Source organism: Ambystoma mexicanum, chromosome 7q (genome assembly GCF_040938575.1).
Source record: "Ambystoma mexicanum isolate Mex_15411 chromosome 7q, UKY_AmexF1_1, whole genome shotgun sequence".
Lineage (NCBI taxonomy): Eukaryota > Metazoa > Chordata > Amphibia > Caudata > Ambystomatidae > Ambystoma > Ambystoma mexicanum.
The window spans coordinates 1,132,313,713-1,132,332,675 of NC_090941.1; the positions used below are offsets into that span (position 1 = coordinate 1,132,313,713).

At 42.8% G+C, this 18,963-nt stretch overlaps 1 protein-coding gene across 1 annotated transcript in view; it reads left to right on the forward strand.

Moving 5' to 3' along the window:
* The first annotated feature begins 2,387 nt into the window (after positions 1-2,387).
* Positions 2,388-18,963, forward strand: part of LOC138528685 (zinc finger protein 850-like) — a 148,245-nt gene continuing 131,669 nt past the window's right edge. The window contains exon 1 of the mRNA XM_069640544.1: positions 2,388-2,713. The gene's annotated coding sequence lies outside the window, so the exon portion shown is untranslated. The remainder of the gene's footprint in view (positions 2,714-18,963) is intronic.

An 18,963-nucleotide genomic window follows, 5' to 3' on the forward strand; every position in this document is an offset into this window, starting at 1 on the left:
CGGAGGACAAGGACAAGGCAGTCTGTGGGAGTCCTCCACCTCAACAGCATACTGTATTGCCATTTCCTTTTCTGTTGGCCCCGCCCACCCTGCTCCAAAAGACGCTGGATATCGAGCCCTTGGTGAAGCTGGAGACATGAGTAAGGCAGTCCGCCTCCTCCACAGGTCCCTGTCCTGATGCTTTGTTGTTCTGTTAGCCCCACCCACCCTGCTCCAATCGAAGCTGGATATCGAGCCTTTGGTGAAGCCGGATACAGGGGTAAGGCAGTCTGCCACCTCCACAAGTCCCTGTCCTGCCGCTTTGCTGTTCTGTTGGCCCGGCCACCCTGCTCAAAAAGACACTGGATATGAAGCCCTGAGCAAAACCAGAGGACAAGGATGAGGCATTCCAAGGCACTATGCGAAGGGCTGTGAGCCTGAATGTTTTCTATACAGCCCCTGCTTTGCTGCCTTACTTCACTTGCTACAAGCTCTTTGTACAACTAACGTTAAAAGTACTCAGAAGTCCATTTAATTTTTAAAGCTGTTTTTCTTGCCTTCTTGACCCAGCTACAGATTTATGGTGTGATCTGAGTCCTGATCCATCAATCACAACTGAGTTTTAACTTGTAATACATCTGTGGATTTGCAGTACAATCACTTTATCATATGTTTCCCATCTCTACTTGCACCATTACGCTGCGCTCTCTTTCCAAATCGCATGCAGTAGTACACAATGCAGACTCTCCCCACAATGGGGAGATCCCTGCACTATTGGTGCTACTCAATATTTAAAAAGAGAAAAGGACAAGTTTATAAAATGATATATCACACTGTGCCTTGTGCTTTCATGCAAGGGTGCACACACGTGCTTGTCGACCCTCCAACTCACCCTACGCTGGACCTCTCCTAATTTTCTGCTCCATCTGGGGCATGCAGCCATGCCCAACGGATCAGGCAGACATTTTGGGGTCTCAGTATCTGCTATGCCTCCTCGGTTGTGCGCAGTTGAACTGGTCTCTGGAGCCTGGCCTCACCTTCCTGGGCATGCAGCAGAGCGCGCTCAGCTCTTCAGGTTCTGGTGGATCTAGCAGGGGCATCCAAGAATGGACACCTCGGTGCTCCCAACTCAGGTCAAAAAACCATACAAAATAAGAAATGCACAAAACCTGAAGAAGGAATGCTCTACATGCAGGAAAAACACCAAATGTATCATTTCTGTTGGGTAGAGAGAACCTAATTAAGATATATTGACTTTCTAAAGCCCACATTTTTCTATATAAAACACCAATTAAATTGGTCATATTTATTTTTATGGTTCATAAAGGAAGACGAACGGTCAGTACCTTAGTTTATACCGGCGGCGTTCATAATTGACTTCATAGGTAAGCCCTTTGGCACCTCATTGGAGGATATGCTGTGAACACATAATGGGAACTACTAAAGATATACCTAGTGAATGGTGTAACCTTAGTTATCTCTAATTCCATGCTCACTCACCTCTATGTCTAGATTTAATTACTCGTTTGTACATGTTTCAGTGAAAAATATAGCTATTTTTCACATTTTCCCGCCAAAATTACTGTAGCCCCAATGCATTCCTATGGGGAAATGCAGGTCTCCCGATTTCCCAGTGGAAATCTCCCTCCCAAATGGCTCTGAATGTTGGCATGTATGCATGGTTACCCCATGTGACCATGACACACAACCTAGGACGTACCATGTCCCCCAGAAGGGGTGACATGCAACACTCATGCTGAAAGAATATTTTAACCGCTTGTAGGAGGGAAATGTATATCACTGCTTGCCACGTTTCAGGTCAATATGAGGAGATAATTCACTATATGGCTAGTAGCTTTGACCAGTGTTGCTGAATAAATATTCATTAAACTGCACAATTTGCATTAGACTTTATCAAAAAACTCCCCCTCCAACCCTTAACCCCCCTCCCCCTCCCCCTCGTTACTACTCAAAAAGTATCACAAAAGGAATTAAGTGTTAAACCGTATTTGTCTTTGCCCAGGAGAGAAAGTGAGAGAGACAGAGATGGGGAGATGTAGGTAATTCAAAGACTGTTCCCTAATGTCCCAAGTTATAAACATGGCATTTAAGGAGAGATGGTAGACAGCTGTGCCCAAGATGAGCTGATCAATAGCTGGCCTGTAAAAGCGGTATTTAGCTGATATCTGGCAAGGAGATTATTCTCAGTCTTTCTCAGAGTGGTTCCTAAGAGGCCACAGGGGGCGTGGGGCTAGGAGCCAATAAACGCAGACTTTGGGGAGCTTCATTAGTGATAGTCTCTGCACATGCTCAGCAGAGTAGTGTCTCCTGGGCTTGTGATTAGTGTCTCTTGTTCTTGGTGACTAGTGTCTCCTCTTCTGCGCGGCCTCAGTGCAGTCCTGGGACCCTCCCCATCACCCAGTCTCCCAGGACGTTCCTCTCTTCCTTAGCGGGTTTGCTCTCAATCCTGCAAGAGGTCACTGCAGAGTAATCCATTTAGGATCTCGAGGGAGGAATCCATCCAAGATCACTGAAGAGGAATCCACCCAAGATCACCAAAGAGGAATACACTCAAAGTCACCGGAGAGGAATCCACCCAAGATCAGTGGAGTGGACGCCATCCCAGACCACCCGAGAGGAATCCACCCAAGATCACTGGAGAGGAATCTACCCAAAATCACTGGAGAGGACTCCATTCCAGATCACCGGAGATGAAAGGCTGGGCAAGAGCCAGGTCAGGTCAGGTACCTTTTGGTACCATATGTTCTTGAAATGCTATTTATTTTATGTAAAGCAGCGAGGATGCCTCATTAGTTCTATTTGTACCATTATCCGTTCTAAGATGTGTATTTACAGTACAATGGGAGTGTACAGGACTGTGCATTTCAGAGTGACATTCTCATATCAGAAAATATTTTTTGTGTGTTTTGGTTTGCATCAAACCTTACACAGATTACAGAAAGAAAAATGACAACATATATACATCATCCATTGCAACCCATTCAAAGCCTATATATTTATGATTTAGAAAAGGAAATCATCTATATGTTATTAAAATACATCAGTAGCTAGCGTTATAATTAAAAACAATCAGAATATGTTTCATACATCTAATATCAGAAAATAATAGATATGGTAATTCTAGGTTTTAATAATGCACCGTAAGGTAAGCGTAACATTCGTTTTATGGCTACAATATTTACTGGAATTGAGCATAATAAATTTATATTTTGAACTGCTTCTTTTTTAAATGTAATCACAATGCAATCATTTAATTATTTTTTAGTATCACCTTTTACAAAAAAATACACACCATTGTGTCTTTCCAAATGTCCCTGTTAGGGAGAATTCTCTCTTTAGGCTGAATTTCCTAAGCTAGTGAAGTCCCCCAGCAGCTTTGCTGGATTTCTGGAGTTTGTTTTTTTCTCCTGCCAAGAGTGAGACTCTTTTTCTCCGACTCTTGGACATGATTTATGGTGTTTCTTTGACTGTTAATGTGTTTTATGGGCTATGGGGTCCGTTACTCCATAGGGTCTCATGTGTTTTTACTATGTGTGTTACACAGCACCCTCCGTGCAATGACACAGGGTGTCATAGTGACACCCCACCATAGACTCCGCGAATATATCCCTATGTGATTTTACCATTGTTCGAGGCTACCAACTTTAATTATTTAATTCTCATAGCCTCGAACATACCGCCGGTTTATTTATTTAATATCAATTCGCCGGTTGGGATTTTTTGCCAGGACTCGATTCTAAAATGGCGTTTGTGTTCTCTTCTGTGACTCCAACCCAAGTCGAGCCCTTTGTTCCACTTTTTGGCAGGCTTCTCCACAGAAGCCTCCAAAAGTGGTGCCAATCTGTCTGGGTTACCACAGGAGGTGAGGGAGGGGGTTTAGGCACCCTGGACTGAGTTACCTTGGTAACTCAAGTCGCACTCTTGTGTGATTGGCCCAAGTGGTGAGCCGGCCAGCTCACCACTTAGCATGTTTGATTGACAGCTAGGCTGCGTGAATGGGGGTATGCTGCATAAAAGCAGGGCTTTGGGGACTGGAACTTCAGAAGTCACCACAGGACCTGAGAATCCGACGAGGGAGAAGCTGAGCCGACCTACCACGATGACACCACCAGTGGAGCCCTGCAGAACCGACTCACCACTTCCCGACGACAGAGAAGATCTCCTGGTTGGAGAGGCTTCTTACCCTGACTGGTGGGCACAACCAGTTTACCTTTCTTTGTTCGCACCCCAGCCCGGTTTGTGGTCGAACTGCCCATGCCAAGCACCCCGGCAGCCGGATAGCCACTCACCACTGAACTGCGAATCACGGACCGCTCCTTGTACCTGAGAAACTCAGCGGCTGGTTTCTTACCTGGCAGTGCAACGGACTCCGGTCTTCCTCCACGAAGAGATCCTCTCTTCCCTCGGACGAAGCACCAAATTGCATCCACTGCCAGGAACAACTGCCCCCGCTGGAGCGTTCTCACCACCGTAAGGTACCGTGTCCGCCAGGCCTCCCTTTCTAAAGATTGCTACAAGGTAATAATAACACCTTAACCTTCTGGACTGGGCTGGCCGCCTTGACCCTCTAACTGGTCCCTTTCTTTGGTCCAACTCCTTTCTGAACCTTTGCAAGACTTTTGTGCACTGCAACCGTGTGACCTTGGACACATTTCGTTTGGATCCTCTGGAAGTGGATCCGGCCCCTTGAACTCTAACTTCACGGTTTTACTTTGCCTTCCTCTCTTGTTATGTTCTGATAAAAGTGTTGGGATCTATTTCAACTTGTTCTCTGCTCTTCTCTCCCTTTTTAAAACAAACTATTAGAGTGCCATCTACGTTAAGCGCTCACCGCTGTCTGAAAATAAGTGGGGCTTTACTTAAGACTTGTCTAATATTCTTTTAAGGGAGTGTATATCTTTTAGTGACCGTGTTTTTGAATTGCTTACTATTAGTGCCTGTGTGTTTTTCTAGATGTGGTTTTAAATAAATAATTATATCTCTTTTACACCAAGCCCTGGTCAGTGTTTACTTGTTCTACTGTGTTCTCTTGACCTATTGTGAATACTCTGTATACTGCCTAACTCTTCTTGAGGGAAGTCTGACTGCTCAGCCACAGCTACCAAGTGAATCTGTGTGGTACGGACTGCTACCAAGTGGGTTTACTGCCAAACACCTGTAGTCCTAAATCTTTTGCAGTGGTCCCAGAGGGAACTGCACAGGTTTCTGCCTAACAGTCCCTACTTCCAAGAATAGTATGTTATCCGATTAAAACCAATGATCTTGTTTCTTGTAGGAATACTGCAAAATTATTTGTCAGTGAAAAAGGGAATTCTTGGAACAAATTCTTGAAACCTCTTGTGTTCCATGATATAAGTACACACAACTCCTCTCTGCTGGTCTGTGCTAATTAATCTTGGTGTGATCTTTGATGCCTTGTGTTCTTTATATTATCCGTTCGTGAGGACTGCTGTGTTTCCTCCGATGCCTCTGCTGGGTTTATATTAAACAGTTTCCTCAAAATATCTCGCCTCGTTTCATTTGCAGATCTATTAGCACATGGTGACAACGAGCTTTCCGTTCGAGGTCTGTGTCGTTCCTTTTACACAGAAAGATCAAAACCATAAGATAAAAGCTCGTCTTTTGCTGCCAAGAGGATTTTTTCTACTGCTTGTGACCTCATATGTAGGAATACTTGATCGGAACATTCTTCTGTTATGTATTCCACAATTACAATATCTTCAGAGGTAATTGTTCATAGAGATGGAATATTATGCAATAACCGCATCACATTTCCTCTATTTACGTTTACGTCACTGCCATCTGGGAAGATAGTTTCCACCCAAACCTCTAGGGGTTTTGTCCGTTTATTTTTGCTGTTGTGCTGTCGTCATTTTTGGATTTAGGTTTGAAGATGTTTTTTATGTCACACAGGTATGGTTCTTCGTGGAGATGGACTTTTATTTAATCTGGCACCCTCTAAGTCATTGTTGTTTACTACAATAACTTTTTTCTTAATTGCGGACACTTCCGATTTTGCCTTTGTTCGATATTTTTGTGTGGGACCTGAGCTGTGGTTTTGACTTTGCCATTCTTCGTGACTCCAGGTAGACTATTTATTGATATAGTGTCTACTTCTGATTCGATTGAATATATGGATAAATCACACAGATCAATAGAGCCATCATGGGAGTCAGTAGTTTGGTCCACAGAGTCAAGCCTCTCCCGTTTATTTGGATTCTTCACATGTTTTTCCGGGGTCAGCTCACTCAACATATTTTTGTTGTTGATTTTTCCAGTCGAGATAGGACGCTCTGGTAATTTACTCACATTATTATGTTGAAACAACCCCGGTTTTTGAGGTGTTGATAAGTTCCTCACAAATTGTTTTGTTTTTGTTGGATTTCTCTTTTGACTGTCTATTTTAGCATCAGCTTTTATTTATTTTTTATTTTAAGGTTTTATCAGGTCTAGGAGGTTGCACTCTGCTCACCAGTGTTTTTGCCAAGCCAGTGAATATTCCAAAGGTATTCTACTGTGTTTTAATTGGTTGGTCATCTGACTGTTCAGAGTTTGTGTTCTTGTTCGTTTCCAGAGCAGATTCTGTTAAGTTGGTTCTACTAGCCGGAACACAGGGAGTTGTTGAATTCTACAAGGAAACAGTTTCATTCGAGCTGTCGATTGGTGTATTCAGTTCTTTAAGGACTATCGAGTTGGTAGATTGTGACTTGTCCGTCATCTTGTTGCCGGATGCTGTTTTTTCCAGTGGCTCACTGGTTGTTATTATGCATTCATCTAATCGCTTTCCAATGATTTTCTCAGTCGAGTCCTTTTTTCTTTTGTCTGTTCGCTCTGAAGTCGATATCTCTGGGGACTGCTGAAATGGTACCGGTTTTGAGGTAGTCGGTAATGGATCAAATCTGCTCTTATCAATATGTCGAAACCATTTCATACATTCTAGTATTGCGTCCATGAGGTCAGCCTTGTCTAACTGCTCTCTCCTTGCTAGGTCACCATTGTGAGTTTAGGTCTGCTTCTCTTTCTAGCCTTTGCTGCAACAAGTCGTTAGTGTGTTCCATGCTAGACAGTTTTGTAATTAAATTAATCAACAAAGCTCCTTGTTCTTTCAGCGATTCAGTTAGGGATTGATATAATTTCACAAAGGGAATAAGTGCTAAGGATGTCGCTGCCAGCACATTGTTATGAATTTGAATCCCTGCGGCTACAGATACATTTGCTTTGTTGTTATATTTCAAGTCACTCACTTGACAATGCAAAGCTTTATTTGCAGGCTGGCTAATTGTATCCAAGGTCGACTTTTTCTTATTTTGCAGTTCATTTTTAGCAGATTTTTTTCTCAGTGTCGTTCATCTCCTTCATCATTTTGTTTGCCATGCTCGGTGTGGCTAATTTGTTGGAGGTGGTCACACCTTTCAGATTTGGCGTGCTAGTTCGCTCGTGTTGCCTCCTTTGCAATGAGAGGGGTAATATGGTGACAAGGCCGTCTTCATCTGATGTATTTTTTCCTGAGTTAACGCCATGTCAGCTGGAGAGTTTACAAAACTGTTAATCAACTTATCCTTGATCAACTGGTAGTCAGCTTTCAAACTTACAGTCAGCCTGGCTTCTCATCCTGCTAAATCTACCCCAGCCGATTTCACGGAGCATAACGTTGTGTTTTTGGTTGCATTTGTGTCCATCGCCGCCTGTGTTGCCAATTCCGCAAGGAAGGGAGTAGTATTGTCTTGCATCCCTGGTCATTTGTTAGATAATGAGGCTATTTGCGCTGAACTAGAGCTGACTGCTCCATGTTGAGGTCATTTGTTACATAATGAGGCTATTTGCGCTGAACTAGAGCTGACTTCTCCATGTTGAGGTCATTTGTTAGATAATGAGGCTATTTGCGCTGAACTAGAGCTGACTTCTCCATGTTGAGGTCATTTGTTAGATAATGAGGCTATTTGCGCTGAACTAGAGCTGACTTCTCCATGTTGAGGTCATTTGCTAGATAATGAGGCTATTTGCGCTGAACTAGAGCTGACTTCTCCATGTTGAGGTCATTTGTTAGATAATGAGGCTATTTGCGCTGAACTAGAGCTGACTTCTCCATGTTGAGGTCATTTGCTAGATAATGAGGCTATTTGCGCTGAACTAGAGCTGACTTCTCCATGTTGAGGTCATTTGTTAGATAATGAGGCTATTTGCGCTGAACTAGAGCTGACTTCTCCATGTTGAGGTGCTCTAATGTTGTTAATGTTTCGCGTTTCACAACTGGCGACGCACACACATTTTTTTGATTGCTCTGCTATCTGTAACACGGTTGCTGCTGTTGGAGTGTTCTCTGACAGCTTGTGTGTGATTAGTAGAGCTATCTGAGGCAGCAGTATTCCTGTTGTCGAATTTGCTTCCAAGTGAGCTTCCAAGTGAGCGTTTATATCAGCTCCATTTTGCTCATGATGAGGCAATGGAGATAAATCTCTGTTATTTGTTGCTTGTAGTAATTCTAATTTGCAACCTGTTGTTCTGTTGTCTACAGCTGTTGAGGGGGGTAGAAATACCAGGTCATTTTGTTCGAAGAAGCCAGACGGTACGTGTAACTCCAATAATTCCATGTCTGAAACATCAAAGTGCGAATGAAAAAGAGCAATGTCCACTTCAACATTTCAGTTGTATAATCAGTGAAATTTGCAGCCACAATGTCTGTACTATGTTTGACGTCGCAGCCACAGTCAAAGCACTATTTTTTCCAAAACCCACTGAACTTGCTACTTGCTCATTTCTCAGAGCTTGAAGTCTCTTCAGATCACTCACACACGCTTTGGCTAAGCCGGACAGAGGGGGGCACACACCAGTTCGATATTGAGGAACTATTCTTTCTTGCCACTGCTCGTTTGTCGGCGCTTACCTTTAGAGTTGCGTTTGTGGCATAAAGTTTGTCCTCATTATTCAGTTGGTGATAGTACAAGGTCTTTAGCCGCGTCTGAGGCCCAGGTGCTGCAATTGTCTAATTGCGCTCCCCTCCTTGCTCTGTGGCGGACTGGGGCCCCACCGTAGCACCGTTGCTGCAGCTCCTCACTGAAAAGAGACTGTGGCAGACCGGGGCTCACCACACGACTCAGCGCGGCGCTCCACGCTCACAAACACCTTTTAAGGTGGAGTCAAGCAGTTAAATGGCCAGTAAAGAAAACAGAGCATCGTAGCACCGTTGCTGCAGCTCCTCACTGAAAAGAGACTGGGGCAGACTGGGACTAACCACGGGCCTCTGCGCGGCCCTCCACGCTCGCAAACACCTTTTAAGGTGGAGTCAAGCAGTTAAAGGGCCAGTAAAGAAAACAGAGCACTATAGCACTGTCGCTGCAGCTTCTCACTGAAAATAGACTGGGGCAGACTGGGACTCACCACGGGACTCCGCGCAACGCTATGCGCTCGCAAACACCTTTTAAGGTGGAGTCAAGCAGTTAAAGGGCCAATAAAGAAAACAGAGCACCGTAGCACCGTCGCTGCAGCTCCTCACTGAAAAGAGACTGGGGCAGACTGGGACTCACCACGGGACTCCGCGCAGCGCTCTGCGCTTGCACACACCTTTTAAGGTGGAGTCAAGCAGTTAAAGGGCCAGTAAAGAAAACAGAGCACTGTAGCAACGTCGCTGCAGCTCCTCACTGAAAAGAGACTGGGGCAGACTGGGACTCACCATGGGACTCTACGTAAAATAGTAGCAAGGAAGGCCTAGAGGAAGGCCAGATCAGTTGTCAAATGGCCTGAGAACAAGAGTGGGGATTGAGACTTTGTTAGAGTGATAGGTGAGGTGGGTGGATTTTGCATCTATTCAGTGGTTTCCTCCTGGCTGCAATGGCGTACACCTTCAACAAACCAGCAGGTAGACAACTAAAATCACATAATTTGCAGAAATCCCAAGCCAACCAGCCACAAACTACCACCCCATCATCTTCAGAATCAGAATCTTTAAGTGAATTAGAACAAATATCATCAGAATACATGCCAGAAGAGGGCCAAGACACAGAGAATCCACAAAACCCAATTCCATCCTCTTCTTTTTTAGAAGAATACAGACACTTCAAGAAAACATGCTCCAACCTAAAACAAAATCTAAAATAGGGCTTTACCACGACACTCAACACTTCAAGACAAAGAGGGGACATAGAGGAAAAGGCCATCAACAAAGACAATGATCAGACAAAAACAATGACGTTCACACAAGATCAATGAACCAACAGAAGAGGAAAACCTAGTAATTAATCTTACCAACCAAGTGGTATCTACTGACCTAATTTCAGCACTTAATAAAGGACTTACTTTCTGCCTGACTAACAGCTATGACTATTTTGAGACAATTACTGATTTATATCGCTTTTGTAGGAAATTGAAGCTTAAGAAATTCTTTCTTCATACTCACAAACAGAAGACACAAGCTGCTACAGATATTTGTTCAGAACTATCGTTAATTCATGTGGAAAATACCATTAATCTTCTAAATCTAGCAGAAGAAGAGGACATTCATACTATAACATCTTTTGCACAAGAACAAGACATCACTTTGGGACTTGCCAAACATACTAAATTGAAATCACAATCTCAATTCACCCCAATATTACCAACAGATAATGCAATAGATCTTTTCCAGAAAGCAGTACAAGGAGAACTTAGACAACTTTACCTGAGGAATTATAAGCCTAAACTCAACCACAACTTTAACCGTGAACAAATATCAGCAATACAAAAACTTAAGGAAAATCATGACATTACAGTGAGAACAGCCGACAAAGGGGGCAACATTGTTCTATTGAAGACCGAAGACTACATACAAATAGCAATGAACCACTTGAGTGATATGCAATGTTATCAACCACTGAAAACGAATCCCATCAAAAATGTACAACTAGACTGGAAACCTATGAGTACTCATTGGAATGAACAAGGTCTGATCACAGATGAAATTTATTTCATGCCCAAAATACACAAACCCTTCACTGTTTTACCTCATTGCAGACCTATCATCAACAGTATTGGTTCCTTCACTGAAAGAATTTCAGAATACATAGACCACTATTTACAACCTCTTGCGTCAGGCTTAAGTTCTTTCATCAAAGACACGACTCATGCATTAAAACAACTAGAACATATCTATTGGGAAGACAATTTTTGGTTTGTAACTTTAGATGTCACAGCATGATATACCAGCATTATTCATACAAGAGGGATTTCTACAGCCAGCCACTTTTTGAAAACTTGGTCCGTCACACTACAAGATCAAAATCTGATGATTCTAGAAATGATTCATTTCACCTTAACCAACAACATTTTCTGCTTCGGCGATAAAATATTCCGACAAATCCAGGGAACAGCAACGGGGCCAAAATTTGCCCCAAATTATGCCAATCTCTATATGGGCCATTTTGAAACTGAATTTGCATGGCAACATCCGGATTTCCCAACCAACAATATAATTGCTTTCTGGGGAAGATACACCGACGATATCATCATAATATGGAATGGCTCGGAAAATCAATTGCAACAGTACTATTCATTTCTGAACAACAATGATAACAATTTGAAATTCACCATCACCTATAGTCAACATGCCATAGACTTTCTGGATCTTCATCTGTATATACAGGATCACACCATACATAGTACTCTATACACAAAGAGCACCGCAGTCAATAGTGTACTACACGCCACAAGTAATCATCCTCAACACATTATTCAAAATATCCCGTTTGGCGAAGTACTTCGAATTAAAAAGAACTGTACCACTGAAATGGAATTTATAAAACATCAAGAAGTGACAATTAGAAAATTAAAAATTTGTGGATACAGCCCGAAGCATCTTAAGAAAATGATACTAAAAACTAAGGAAAGATCCAGACCAGAACTACTACAAGACAAGCCCAAGAAAATATCTGAACCAGACAAATTGAGGTTTATCACGACATATAGCTCAAACAACAATGTCATCAAAAAAATCTTACAGAAGAATTGAATTGGAACATTTTGTCAACAGATCCTGAGATACATACTTTGTTGGATAACAAGCCAAATATGTTTTTTTTTGGAAGTGTATGAATTTGAGGAAAATGATAAACCCATCTTATTTTGACAATCTCAAATATGAAAAATACAAACAAACTCAGTCCAAAAGTACAAAATCCTGGCTTAAACCGCCAATTCAAGGGAATTTCAAATGCATCAACTGCCAGATTTGTCCCCACATGTACAACGCCAAAAAAGAATTTCTGCAACCAAATGGCAAAAGCATAAAAATCAAACAATACATCAATTGCAATAGTCAATTTGTTATGTATGCCATACTATGCGCATGAAGCAAGGCGTATATTGGCAGCACGATAAGAAAATTAAAAACCAGGATAGGAGAACATTTGAGAGCAATCAAAAATAAGGACATGAAATCTCCTCTAGCTTTTCATTTTCATGAACAACACTAGGACTCAGACCTATGCAAAATTAAATGCTATGGAATCGAGAAACTTTCCCCACCCAGAAGAGGGGCCAACTTTGAAAGATTATTACGAAAAAGAGAGGCCTTCTGGATTTGGACTATGGACGCAATCTATACTGGTCTAAATGTGGATCAGGAGTTACACCATTTTCTCTGATGAAATGAATCACTTTTGATCTATATGGTTTGAACTTTTACTGTTCGATTTTGTCACACTCAGTTAAGTCAGAAATATGTTATTGTTAGTTTTTGTTTCTTTGTATACCATTTTATTCATTCATTCTCCATATTTTTTGCAATTGTCCTGTATCTGGCAGTTTTTCAGTATTACGGGACAATCCAATTTTCCATTATTGCATTGTAATTTAATTTGAGCATTTACAGTGAATTACGTGATTTTTCATGACCGCCTCCGTTCGCCACCTTAATAACATCATTTGTTTGTTTTTTTGTTTGTTTTTATTATTTATATTGCGCACCAGACCCAGGGGTATTCGGGCGCGAAGGCAGAAATAGGGTTGTTCAACTTAGGTTACAGGTTACAGATTAAACATGGAGGTACAGCTACGGTTACAATGCTGTATACATGTATTGTCAAAGAATCACAGATGTATATACAGTAAATTTACAAGAATGCAAGTGTGACATATAAATAAAGCAGAGCAAACATACAAAATATTCATGAGATCCCAGATGTCGGTAGGGGGAGCTTAGGCATCATGTTCTTTTAGTCATTGAATCAAATTGGATCTGAATTGCCGGTAGGGGAGATCTTCCCTTAGAGCAGGGGGAAGGGAGTTCCAATATTGTGCTGCTTTAACAGCAAAGTTGCTCCCACCAGATTTAGTGAGTTTGAATCTGGGTACTAACAAAAGGTTGGAGTTAGCTTTTCTTAGGGGGCGAGAGGCTGTTTGTCTGGTGAATCTGTCTATAAGGTATTGTGGGGCTGCGTGGTTAAGGCATTTGTGTGTAAGAGATGCTGTTTTGAAGAGGATTTGGTCTTTTGTGGAGAGCCAGTTAGTAGATCTCCTGAGGTCTGATATATGGGTGTTTTTAGGGAAGTTTGGGGCAGCTCTCAGGGCATTATTTTGAAGTGTCTGTATTTTGGCGGTGATGTATTTGTTACTGCCTATGTAGAGGGCGTTGCAGTAATCTAGTTCGACAGGATTAGTGCCCTTGTTAGAGTGACGCAGTTATTAGGTGAGAGGAAGGGCTTGGCTGCTCTAATTAACTTGCAGGTGTAGGAGGTGGCTGAGGCCATGGCATTCACTTGTTTACCAAAGGTAATCGTGGAGTCTATGTAGAAGCCGACGGTTTTAACTACTTTGGCCACAGTAATGATGTTATTGTCAATTATGAAGGAGTCATAGTTGGGACCTAGTTTTTTGATGTTGGAGGAAGTGCCTAGAATGAGGAGTTCAGTTTTGTCATCATTCAGGCATAGACCGTGGGAGGCCATCCATGCTTGGATGATGAGGTAGACTCTATTCACAAAGGCCAAATCCTTGTCATAATCTCCCGTCAATGGGATGAGGATCTGTGTATCATCTGCATAGTTAGTGTAGGTGATACCTAGACCATCTAGATCATCGAAAAGGGTCTTTGTGAAAATATTGTAAAGGATAGGAGATACACATGATCCTTGGGGTACGCTGCATGAAATAGGTGCGGGGTCTGCAACTGCTAGAGGAGAAAAAACTCGCATTGTCCTGTTATCTAGGAAGGACTGGATCCATTTAACTACTTTGGCCACAGTAATGATGTTATTGTCAATTATGAAGGAGTCATAGTTGGGACCTAGTTTTTTGATGTTGGAGGAAGTGCCTAGAATGAGGAGTTCAGTTTTGTCATCATTCAGGCATAGACCGTGGGAGTGGGAGGCCATCCATGCCTGGATGATGAGGTAGACTCTATTCACAAAGGCCAAATCCTTGTCATAATCTCCCGTCAATGGGATGAGGATCTGTATATCATCTGCATAGTTAGTGTAGGTGATACCTAGACCATCTAGATCATCGAAAAGGGGCTTTGTGAAAATATTGTAAAGGATAGGAGATACACATTATCCTTGGGGTACGCTGCATGAAATAGGTGCGGGGTCTGCAACTGCTAGAGGAGAAAAAACTCGCATTGTCCTGTTATCTAGGAAGGACTGGATCCATGCGACTGCTTCATGGGAGAAGCATGCTGCCATGACCAGATGATTGCAAAGTATTGCATGGTCTACTAGATCGAATGCGGCAGAGAGGTCGAGGAGTAGTAGGAGTGAAGTCGTATCTTTATCTCTTAGTGTGTCTATTTGTGCCTTACGGTCTAGGAGTGCATTCTCAGTACCACGCTGTGGTCTGAAGCCAGAATGTCGACCTCCTAGGAGGTGGTTTAGTTCCAGGTGGTGCAGAATTTGTAAGTAAGCTACTTTGTCTAGGATTTTCAGTAGACCGGCACAGTGGTTATGGGGTGGAAATTGGTTGGGATAGAGGGGTCCAACGTTTGCTTTTTGAGGAGGGGGGGGACCCAGGAATGTTTCAGGTTGCTAGGTATGGTACCAGATGTGAAAGAGGCGTTTATGAGTTTGGTAATGAAGGGTGAGAGTTCATGGGCGGCGTCTTTTATGATTTGGTCTGGGCATGGGTCTCCCTCGCAGTTGGAAGGTTTGAGAGTGAGGATGACTTTCTCGACTTCTTTAGTGGAGACTTTGCGACAGTAGAAGGGAGGGATGTCCAGTGTGGGTGGAGAAGGAGTGTATTTCAGAGTTGGTAACGAGTTTGTGGTAGCCTTGGAGGGGGTGCCTATGTTGACAGTATTTGGGACAGTTATGGAAGCTTTTTTGTTGTTGATCTTCGCCTGAAGCATTGTTATCTTATTGGCAAGGGCATTTTGTATGCCTGTGCACCAGTTCTTATCCTTGAGGCAAGAGTCGGGAACTTGGTTAGGGGATTCTACTTCCTTTAGGATGGCGAACAGTTCTTTGGTGTTGGATTTGGCTTGAGTGATACGGGTGTTGTAGGATGTTTGTTTCGCAAGGATGATTTCTTTTTTGTAGCGGGTAGCTAATTTCTTCAGGTTATTTTTATTGATGTCTGAATGGTCTGATCTCCACGTTTTTTCACTTAGGCGTTTCTTTTGTCTGATGTCTTTCAGTAGGGGTGTGAACCAGGTATTTAGGTGTTGGCAGGGTTTGCTCTTCCTAATTTTCAGTGGTGTAATAGCGTCCAGAGAGGCAAGCATCACTTCATTGTACTTTTCTACCATTGAGGCTGGGTCAGACTGATCTGAGATGGAGTTTAAGGTGGGGAGAATGAGGGGGATAAGATTTTCAGGGGTAATATTTTTTTTATTTCTGGTAGGTGCAGTGGGAGCTAGGATAATATTGTTCATGGGTGTGGTGGCTTCTAGGGTGAAGGATACCATGTGGTGGTCGGACCATAGCTGAGGCATTATAGAAGTTATAGTGGTTGGGCAATTTTGTTTGGCAATCCAATCAAGGGTCCTTCCTTTGATATGTGTAGTATCTGTAATCTTTTGGGTGAATCCTAGTTCCTCGAGGGTGTTGTTAATTTGTAGGGCATTGGGGTCACGTGAGTCATTGAATCCAAGGTTGAAGTCGCCTAAGATGAGACATTGAGTAGAGTTTTTTAAATTGTCAGATAATAGGTTCATGAGGTCTTCCTCAAAGGAACCTAGGGGGCCTGGTGGTCATGAGGCCTTCCTCAAAGGAACCTAGGGGGCCTGGTGGTCATGAGGTCTTCCTCAAAGGACCTAGGGGGCCTGGTGGTTGGTATATCAGGTGGATGGTGATAGTTGGGTTCCTAGGGGGCCTGGTGGTCGGTATATCAGGTGCATGGTGATAGTTGGGTTCCTAGGGGCCCTGGTAGTCGGTATATCAGGTGCATGGTGATAGTTGGGTTCCTAGGGGGTCTGGTAGTCGGTATATCAGGTGCATGGTGATAGTTTGATTCCTAGGGGGCCTGGTGGTCGGTATATCAGGTGGATGGTGATAGTTTGATTCCTAGGGGGCCTGGTGGTCTGTATATCAGGTGCATGGTGATAGTTTGATTCCTAGGGGGCCTGGTGGTCGGTATATCAGGTGCATGGTGATAGTTGGGTTCCTAGGGGGCCTGGTAGTCGGTATATCAGGTGCATGGTGATAGTTTGATTCCTAGGGGGCCTGGTGGTCGGTATATCAGGTGCATGGTGATAGTTTGATTGTTGGCTATGGTAAATTTAGCTGTGAGGGATTCACAGGAGTTGGTATTATGGGGTGAGGAGAGTCTTAGGGATAGGTTATTTTTGACAATTATAGCAAGGCCGCCACCTCTAGACGTGGTGCGATCCATGCGTATAAGAGTGTAATTATCTGGGATGGCTAGCATGATGGCTGGTCCTGCTGCGGGATGAAGCCAGGATTCCGTGATAGCCAGGAGATCTAAGTTCTCGTTTTGGATTATGTCTGCTATTTCAGTGGCATGGGCTACCATAGAACGGGCGTTTATTAAGGCGCCTTTTATTCCGGGTTGGGTGGGTGGGGCAGAGGGCGGTTGGACTTTGTGTTGGCATTTTGGGGGGGAGGTGGAGTCTCTAAAGATTCAACTGTTGAGTTGTAGTCGGTGTTGGTCAATGTTATCTGTGAGTGGTGGAGTGTTGGTAGTATGCAAGGTGTGCCTATTGTGATTAGAAGTGGGTTTCTTAATTTGCATCTTAGCTTATAATATGACAGACGTATATGCATGCGGATCTCCACAACACATATTGGGCTCAACAGGTTAATTTAGTCATTTACATTTACTCTAACATTTGGAGTTTTCTTTCTAAATATTTGAGTTTAATACGACTTTCCATTTCTCTGAAATATGTTTCCAAAAACTTTTCGCAATATACACCTGACGTTCATAGAGATAGAAAGCAGACTATCCCAATTTAATATGGCGTCTTCCACACGTTAACATTCAATGCGATCACGTGTAGCACGCTTTCCAAACAACTTTATTGAGCATCCGGTTACACAGAAACAGTGTTGTCCACATTGTCAACGGCAATCGCACCACTCGCACAAACGTGAAAAACAGGACAAACTGAAATACAATAGAGGTAGGCACCCTGCGCCCATACATACAGTTTTCTTTTGATTTATTTTAGACTTTAACTTCAGCTTTTAAACCCTCTGAAGTGACGGTTCAAATGGGGTGCTCACAAGCACTTATCTCTCCCATTTAGCATCACCACCATGCCAATTTAGAAGACAAACCGCTACAATTTATTTTCAAAACATTTCAAAATCTTCTAACTATGCGAACCCAGAACATGTAAGTCAAAATTATTAGTCTTTTACTCAACACAAGTGAATGACCCAAACTTGCCTTGGAGATCCTAATGCAATTTTTCCCATTTATTTCCTTCTTAATAGGATGCAAATGTTTGATGCACCCAACTAAAAAGCGATTGTTCTGATTTAATTTTGAATAAATTGCAAACTAGCCACTATACCTGTGAGGAACCACCAAATTGAAGTCGGGGAAACACGTGTCGGGAATAGGCTGGACACAATTAACTTAAATCAATAAAATCAAGACCATCCATTGTGAATAAGAAATGTTATGAATTGAATGACTTTAATTCAATGAAGATATCATTCTTACAATAGGAATAAACCTTGGCTAAGAAGACTGCACACATTTTCTTTGGAGTGAACTCTTTATTTATTTAAAAACATCTTGTTGATTTTGTTATTCTGTACAAGCGCGAGTTACATTAAGGTCTATATCGCTCATTTCCACAGTTTCCTCCTGGCTGCAATGGCTGTAGAGTTAATTCACTGTTGAAGCTTTGTCTCATTCTCTAAGAGGACTCCCAAGGGTGTGAGCCTTGTGCCCGAGGAAAGGAAGGATATGAGGTGGGGAGGAGTGCATGCAGTGAGACAACGGTTTGTTTTATAGCACTTGAGCATTTGGTACTGGAGTGCTATCCAGTGACAGGTTGCAGTGAGAGAGATATATGGATGGATCGCTCAGGGATGAACGATGGGAAGGGGAAGAAGGTTTGGGTGTTGTTGGTGATCAGAAGACCTGGAAGAAAATGTCCAAACACCATTTTTTTATAAGTGCCTTACAAATATCCAATAAATAAATAAAAGACGAGATTGGTTAGTGGATGGAGAAGGTTTACAGTGTAAAGAGAAGGGAGCAAATATCAGGTTCCTGTGTCACACCCACTGAGAGAAGGATGGTGTGGAAGGACCAGTCCATTAAGTCTGAAGAGATCCACTGATGGCCCATGCAGTGGATGACAATGTTAGAGAGGGTGTGTGTAGGTGGGATGGCTGATAGTGTCACCGGCAGCACAGAGATCAGGGGATGAGAATCAATGAGATTTTGGAATCGTGAGCAGTTGTGAGAAATATGCAGGTGTAAGTGGGATCTGGTCCCATGGATGGAGATGTAAGTGGGTGCTGGTGTCATGCGCCCGTTCTTCCAGCGGGTTTGGGACCAGTGGCGACAGGTCCGCCATTA